This window comes from Schistocerca nitens, chromosome 5 (genome assembly GCF_023898315.1).
Source record: "Schistocerca nitens isolate TAMUIC-IGC-003100 chromosome 5, iqSchNite1.1, whole genome shotgun sequence".
Taxonomy (NCBI): domain Eukaryota; kingdom Metazoa; phylum Arthropoda; class Insecta; order Orthoptera; family Acrididae; genus Schistocerca; species Schistocerca nitens.
In genome coordinates, this window is record NC_064618.1 from 697,158,177 (window position 1) to 697,166,041 (window position 7,865).

Here is a 7,865-nt window from a genome sequence, read left to right on the forward strand (position 1 = left end):
GATTGGCTCAAATTTACAGACGCGCGAAATTTGGCACGGACTTCAATGTGAGATGCCTTTAATAGGTTCCACAACGAAGCATTGTCTCGAAATTTGGTAGAAAATCCTAAGAAATTCAGGTCGTATGTAAAGTACACTAGCGGCAAGACGCAGTAAATACCTTCGCTGCGCAGTGCCGATGGTACTGTTACCGACGACTGTGCCGCTAAAGCGGAGTTATAGAACGCAGTTTTCCGAAATTCCTTCACCAGGGAAGACGAATGGAATATTCCAGAATTTGAAACACGAACAGCTGCTAACATGAGTTTCTTAGAAGTAGATACCTTAGGGGGTACGAATCAACTGAAATCGGTTTACACGGGCAAGTCTTCATGTCCAGATTGTATACCGATTAGGTTCCTTCCAGATTACGCTTATACAATAGCTCCCTACTTAGCAATCATATACAACTGCTCGCTCACTGATAGATCTGTACCTTCTTCTTTTTGGTCATCAGTCTACTGACTGGTTTGATGCTGCCCGCCACGAATTCATTTCCTGTGCTAACCTCTTCATCTCAGAGTAGCACTTGCAACCTACGTCCTCAATTATTTGCTTGACGTATTCCAATCTCTGTCTTCCTCTACAGTTTCTGCCCTCTACAGCTCCCTCTAGTACCATGGAAGTCATCCCCTCATGCCTTAGCAGATGTCCTATCATCCTGTCCCTTCTCCTTATCAGTGTTTTCCACATATTCCTTTCCTCTCCGATTCTGCGTAGAACCTCCTCATTCCTTACCTTATACGTCCACCTAATTTTCAACATTCGTCTATAGCACCACATCTCAAATGCTTCGATTCTCTTCTCTTCCGGTTTTCCCACAGTCCATGTTTCACTACCATACAATGCTGTACTCCAGACGTACATCCTCAGAAATTTTTTCCTCAAATTAAGGCCGGTATTTGATATTAGTAGACTTCTCTTGGCCAGAAATGCCTTTTTTGCCATAGCGAGTCTGCTTTTGATGTCATCCTTGCTTCGTCCGTCATTGGTTATTTTACTGCCTAGGTAGCAGAATTCCTTAACTTCATTGACTTCGTGACCATCAATCCTGATGTTAAGTTTCTCGCTGTTCTCATTTCTACTACTTCTCATTACCTTCGTCATTCTCCGATTTACTCTCAAACCATACTGTGTACTCATTAGACTGTACCTACAGATTGGAAACTTGCGCAGGTCTCACCAGTGTTTAAGAAGGGTAGTAGAAGTAATCCATCGAACTACAGACCTATATCATTGACGTCGGTTTGCAGTAGGGTTTTGGAGCATATACTGTATTAAAACATTATGAATCACCTCGAAGGGAACGATCTATTGATACGTAATCAGCATGGTTTCAGAAAACATCGTTCTTGTGCAACGCAGCTAGCTCTTTATTCGCACGAAGTAATGGCCGCTATCGACAGGGGATCTCAAGTTGATTCCGTATTTCTAGATTTCAGGAAAGCTTTCGATACCGTTCCTCACAAGCGACTTCTAATCAAGCTGCGGGCCTATGGGGTATCGTCTCAGTTGTGCGACTGGATTCGTGATTTCCTGTCAGGAAGGTCGCAGTTCGTAATAATAGACTGCAAATCAGGGAAGCGTCCTAGGACCTCTGCTGTTCCTGATTTATATAAATGGCTTGGGTGACAATCTGAGCAGTTCTCTTAGGTTGTTCGCAGATGATGCTGTAATTTACCGTCTAGTAAGGTCATCCGAAGACCAGTATCAGTTGCAAAGCGATTTAGAAAAGATGGTGTGGCAGGTTGCAGTTGACGCTAAATAACGAAAAGTGTGAGGTGGTCCACATGAGTTCTAAAAGAAATCCGTTGGAATTCCATTACTCGATAAATAGTACAATTCTCAAGGCTGTCAATTCAACTAAGTACCTGGGTGTTAAAATTACGAACAACTTCAGTTGGAAAGACCACATAGATAATATTGTGGGGAAGGCGAGCCAAAGGTTGCGTTTCATTGGCAGGACACTTAGAAGATGTAACAAGTCCACTTAAGAGACAGCTTACACTACACTCGTTCGTCGTCTGTTAGAATATTGCTGCGCGGTGTGGGACTCTTACCAGGTGGGATTGACGGAGGACATCGAAAGGGTGCAAAAAAGGACAGCTCGTTTGTATTATCATATAATGGGGGAGAGAGTGTGGCAGATATGATACGCGAGTTGGGATGGAAGTCATTAAAGCAAAGACGTTTCTCGTCGCGGCGAGATCTATTTATGAAATTTCAGTCACCAACTTTCTCTTCCGAATGCGAATATATTTTGTTAATCCCAACCGACATAGGTAGGAATGATTATCAAAATAAAATAAAAGAAATCAGAGCTCGAACAGAAAGGTTTAGGTGTTCGTTTTTTCCCGCGCGCTGTTCGGGAGTGGATTGGTAGAGAGATAGTATGATTGTGGTTCGATGAACGCTCTGACAAGCACTTAAATGTGAATTGTAGAGTAATCATGTAGATGTAGATGTAGATGTAGATGCTTCTTCATCTGTTGTGACTCTTTAAGCAGCCTACAAGCTCTCGACCAGTGCTTCCCTAGACATCCTTTGGTAATGACTATCCAGAAGTCTCTTTATGCCCTCTGCAAGAGTGGATGTTCAGTGACCTTCATTTGTACCCCAGGACATGTCAGGATACTGCGCAATGAACTTGCTGACTGCCTGGCCAAATATTCTATGAGTAAACCAACTCTGGAGATTGCCCTGCCGGAGACCGATTTGTGATCGGCCTTCCTTCGCAAAGTTTTCGCGATCTGGGATACTGAATGACGCACCCTCAGTATACCAAATAAACTCCGTGTTATCAAGGAGTCAACGAATGTGTGGCGGTCATTCATGCAAGCCACCCGCAGGGAATTTGTTGTCCTTTGCTGGCTTTGCATCGGTCATATGTGGCTAACACATGGTCACCTCCTTTGCGAGGACCCACCTCGTTGTAACAGTGGCTTCCATGCGGCTGTCGTCCACATGTTGTTGGACTGACCAATTTTAGCCGCTCTGTGGCGGACTTTGTTCTTCCCAGCACCCTACCTACGATGTTGGGCGCCAATGCCTCAACAACAGATTACGTTTTATGTTTTATCCTTGAGTTTTTTTTATCATACCATGTAAAGGTGGGCTTCTGGCCTTCTCTCCAGGGCCTCCAACCTCCCTCCGTTTTTCTTGCCTTGTTGTTCGCCTTTTCATTATGTGTGTTCATCTCGCCTTGTCTTTCTGGGCTGGACGTTTTAGTGCATTGCACAGTGGCTGGCTCACCTTCTTTTATTCTTGTGATCAGCCAGCCCAGACCATCTGCTGTACGGTTGTTCAAAATAGTTCGGACGATGTTGGAAGAGGGGAAAATTTCAGTGATAGGGCAGAAATCACTATTCTCCACAGGGCTGAATTATTGTCCACTCCTGTTTCTTATAATTGTGAAAGACAATGCACTTAGCATTCAGTAAGCAGAACTACTAGCACTACAATGAATACGATTAGAGTGAAAGCAACTCAAGCAATGTTTTTCAAAGAATTGTTTAGTGATTCTCTGAAAACAGACTCTCCCCAAATTTTGAGGCCTTGCACTTAATTCAAGTCTGTACGTACCAACGATTGATGCTGCACATGAGGTAGAGTCAGAGTAGAATGATTCGAATTTTTGGGCTTACATGTTGATGAAAACTTGAACTAGAGGAAGCATATTTCACAGCATCTTAAATATGTCAGTTCAGCAACGTATGCTCTTCTTACAACTGCCATCTAGGAAACAAACGAATTAATCTTCTGACATATTTTGGATATTTCCACTCAGTACAGTCTTCTGGAATAATTTTCTCGTGTGACTTGTCTCTTAAAAAGAAAGTATTGATTTCACAAAAGTTAACAATTAGAATAATATGTCGCCGTGTAAGCTTGTAAGTAGGCTGTTTAGGTTTTTATATTGGTAACGCCACGTAACGCTCTGTATGAAAATCACTGCCTGTGCTGTGTGCAGTCTGTGGCTGGTTTGCATTGTTGTGGGCTATTGCAGTGTTGGGCTGTTGGCCTATTAACAGCGCGTAGCGTTGCGCAGTTGGAGGTGAGCCGCCAGCAGTGGTGGATGTGGGGAGAGAGATTGCGGAGTTTTGAAATTTGTAAGACTGGATGTCATGAACTGCTATGTATATTATGAGTTTTCAACACTATTAAGGTAAATACATTGTTTGTTCTCTATTAAAATCTTTCATTTGCTAACTATGCCTGTCAGTAGTTAGTGCCTTCCGTAGTTTGAATCTTTTATTTAGCTGGCAGTAGTGGTGCTCGCTGTATTGCAGTAGTTCGAGTAACGAAGATTTTTGTGAGGTAAGTGATTTGTGAAAGGTATAGCTTAATGTTAGTCAGGGCCATTCTTTGTAGCTATTACTGAAAGTCAGATTGCGTTGCGCTAAAGATATTGTGTGTCACTTTAGTGAATGTTTGAGTACGTTCAGTTCTGCTCAGCACAGTAATTCATTAATTTTTCTAAGGGGACGTTTCAAGCTCTTATTCAAGCTGCTTCAAGGAATTTGGTATTTTAACTGCACTAATACAACTTGCTAATTAAAGTAATGATACATAACACACCACTATTTTCTGATGGTTGTGCCGTCCATTCCTACAACACTAGAGGAGAAAATAATTTTTATTAACCAACAATAAAGCTGCCAGAGGCTCAGTTAAAACTGCAATATAGGTCAGCAAAAGGTTTTGATCGTTTCTCCAACAATACAAACGTATTCCAGTTATCTAAGCAAGCTGCCTACCTAAAGTAAAATCCTTTAACCTTGACAATTACACCTATTCTATGGGCGTTCTTTTAATTTAAAAATTGGTAGCCAGCAAAATAACAGGGTAAAACATCGGTTTTAAAGTTAAGCTGCATGAGTAGGTCGAAGAAAATATATTCATTAATTTTATCACTAATTTGGCATACAGCCCAGTAAACTGATTCGTTCCACATCATTTCATAAAAGAACTGTTGAAATGGTTTTCGGAACAAATAACTAACTGAACATCAACAGCATCACAACCATCAGCTGTGAAAAGGCAGAGGCCATCTTGAAGACGAACATGTCTCTCCGCATAGTGACAACTTCAACATCTTCCAGCTAATACTGGCCTCACTGTAGACTCAGTTCCCACCGAACACCATCTAGAATTTGCTAAAGACTTAACCGATACTGAGGTGAAACTTGCTATAAAATTGAGGACGAAACTCTGCCCCTTTAACACTTTCAAAATTATAATCCCACTACTAACAGCCATATTCAACTACAGTAGATTTCCGTAGCGCGAGTCGATAGTCCTTTGTTTGTTTGTTTGTTTTGAAAGCTAGTGACCGCTTGTTGGTACAGTCAACCAGCCAGTTAGTCACGCAGCAGTAGCCGGTCGCAACACAAGCAACAACAGGGAAGTAACCGATTTTGTGACTTTTACGAGATCCCAACCAGGAGCGTATTTTATAATATCGTCTGTGTGCCTTAATAGTTTAGTTTCTTGTGTTTCTGAATGTTTATTTAATGTATAATAGCCACAGTTCTTGCGTGTTCGTTTAAGTGGGAAAGTAAACTGATTTTGTGACACAAGTTCCTAATCAGGGGCGAATTATTTAGCATTACCTTAGTGCTTCGGTAGTTAGGTTTTAAATCTCTGCATGTTAATCTAATTTATTAGACACAGTTCCTGCGTTTTCGTCACGGTTTACAGTAGAGTTGCGCAGCACGTGCCTATAGTCCATTTATCTGCATAGTTTAGTTTTTCACGGTCTTTAGTACGGACAGGGACTGAGATTGTTGTGTGCGGTTGCGAGCAGAGTTGTTGACACTTCGGTCTCAGCTTCAGGCTGTGATGGCTTCCGTTACACAGCTTAAGGCTTTAATGGAGGGGCACGACTGCTGTGGGTCGGTCGTGGGCATACAATGGACGTCCAGCACGGCCGAGTCCTCCGATCGATCATCACCGGTGGACAGCCTAGTTACTGCTCCCACTGAGATTGACCCCTCACCTGTGGTCGAGTGGGAGGTCGCCCCGGGGCGTAGCGACGGCGAAAGACTTCCCAGGCGGCCGCACGTAAGGCCTTCCCAGTGTGTCTGACAAACAGGATCCAGGCACTGTCTGTGGCTGACGCTGTCGCTGAGCCAGATGGCGTCTCCTGTCCTGTTTCAGAGGAAACCTCTCAGCCTGCAAGATCCGGAGAATCACTGAGGGTGGGATTATTGGTAGTTGAGAGCTCCATCGTCAGGCACGTTATGGAGCCCCTTAGGGACACGGCGGCCGAGAAGGGAAAGTAAAGCAATGTGCACTCCGTGAGCATACCGGGTGAAGTCATTCCAGATGTGGAACGGATCCTCACGGATGCCATGAAGAGCGCAGGGTACAGCCATCTGCATGTGGTTGCTCACGTCGGTACCAATGATGTGTGTCACTTTGGATCAGGCGAGATTATCTCTGGTTTCGAGAGGCTAACAGAAGTGGTTAAGGCTGCCAGTCTTGCTTGCAAGACGAAAGCAGAGCTGACCATTTGCAGCATAGTCGACAGGACCGATTGCGGACATCTGGAACACAGCCGAGTGGATGGTCTGAATCAGAGGCTCAGATGGTTATGCGATCTTGTAGGCTGCAGATTCCTCGACTTTCGCCAAAGGGTGGTTGGGTTTCGTGTTCCACTGAACGGATCAGGTAAACGCAGGATGCGGCTGCACGTGTTTCGGGGGCTGTGTGGCGTGGACTGGGCGGTTTTTTAGGTTAGAGAGCCTCGGGAAAACACAAGAAGGGCTTCAGCCACAAAGGGTGCAGGCCGAACACAGGAAGAACGTAAATACAGGAACCATCGGTAAAACAGCTGTAAATTGTCGTAGCTGTATTGGGAAAGTACCAGAGCTCCAAGTGCTAATAGAAAGCGCTGATGCTCAAATCGTTATAGGCACTGAATGCTGGCTAGAGCGGGAGATAAATTCGGCCAAAATTTTTGCGAAGAACCCAACGGAGTTCCGAAAGGAGAGGCTAAACACGGTTGGCGGTGGCGTGTTTGTTGCTGTTAGATGTAGTTTATCTTGTCCAGAAATTGAAGTAGATAGCGAGCACTAGCAAAACTAGAGTGCTCGCGTCTCTAGAGCGTCGGGTCTGCGGCTGGCGCGCTGCCACGATTGCGTAAGCCAGCCTCGCGCGATAGGGTCAAAGGTCAAACTGATAGGAACTTTAACATGGAACATGCTGTTACATACTCTATGGCCGACAGGTTCTAGATGTACGCGCCCCGGTTCTCAGCTACGCTACAGAATACAGGGCTACGCTAGCAATCACTTTATTTATGAAAATATACAGTACAGTCTCCCACAAACTTTATATATTCACAACATCTTTTACCTTTAATCCAAATATATACAGATTCATTAACAGAAACTTTACGTCTATTTCTAGTGTACAGGGATAGTGAGGACGGTGAGGTAAATAAACTCTCCAGGCCACCCACGGCAGGAATACCAGGTCCACCTCTTACGATAGCTACTGTTAGCCATCCATTGCCATGTGAAAAGGTATCATTCAGGTCAATACTAAAATTGAGTCTGCAACCACGAAACACACAGGGTCCTTCGACGAGTTCACTAGCAGAAATGTTCTTCAGCTTGTTACTCTTCTTGTCAGCAGCAGAAGTTGTCATTTCAATGTTCTCGATAGTTTTGTACACAGTTGGACGGGATCGTCGACGGTATCTTCACAACATCCTTTACCTTTAATCCAAATATATACAGATTCATTAACAGAAACTTTACGTCTATTTCTAGTGTACAGGGATAGTGAGGACGGTGAGGTAAATACAGATTTTCCAAAGT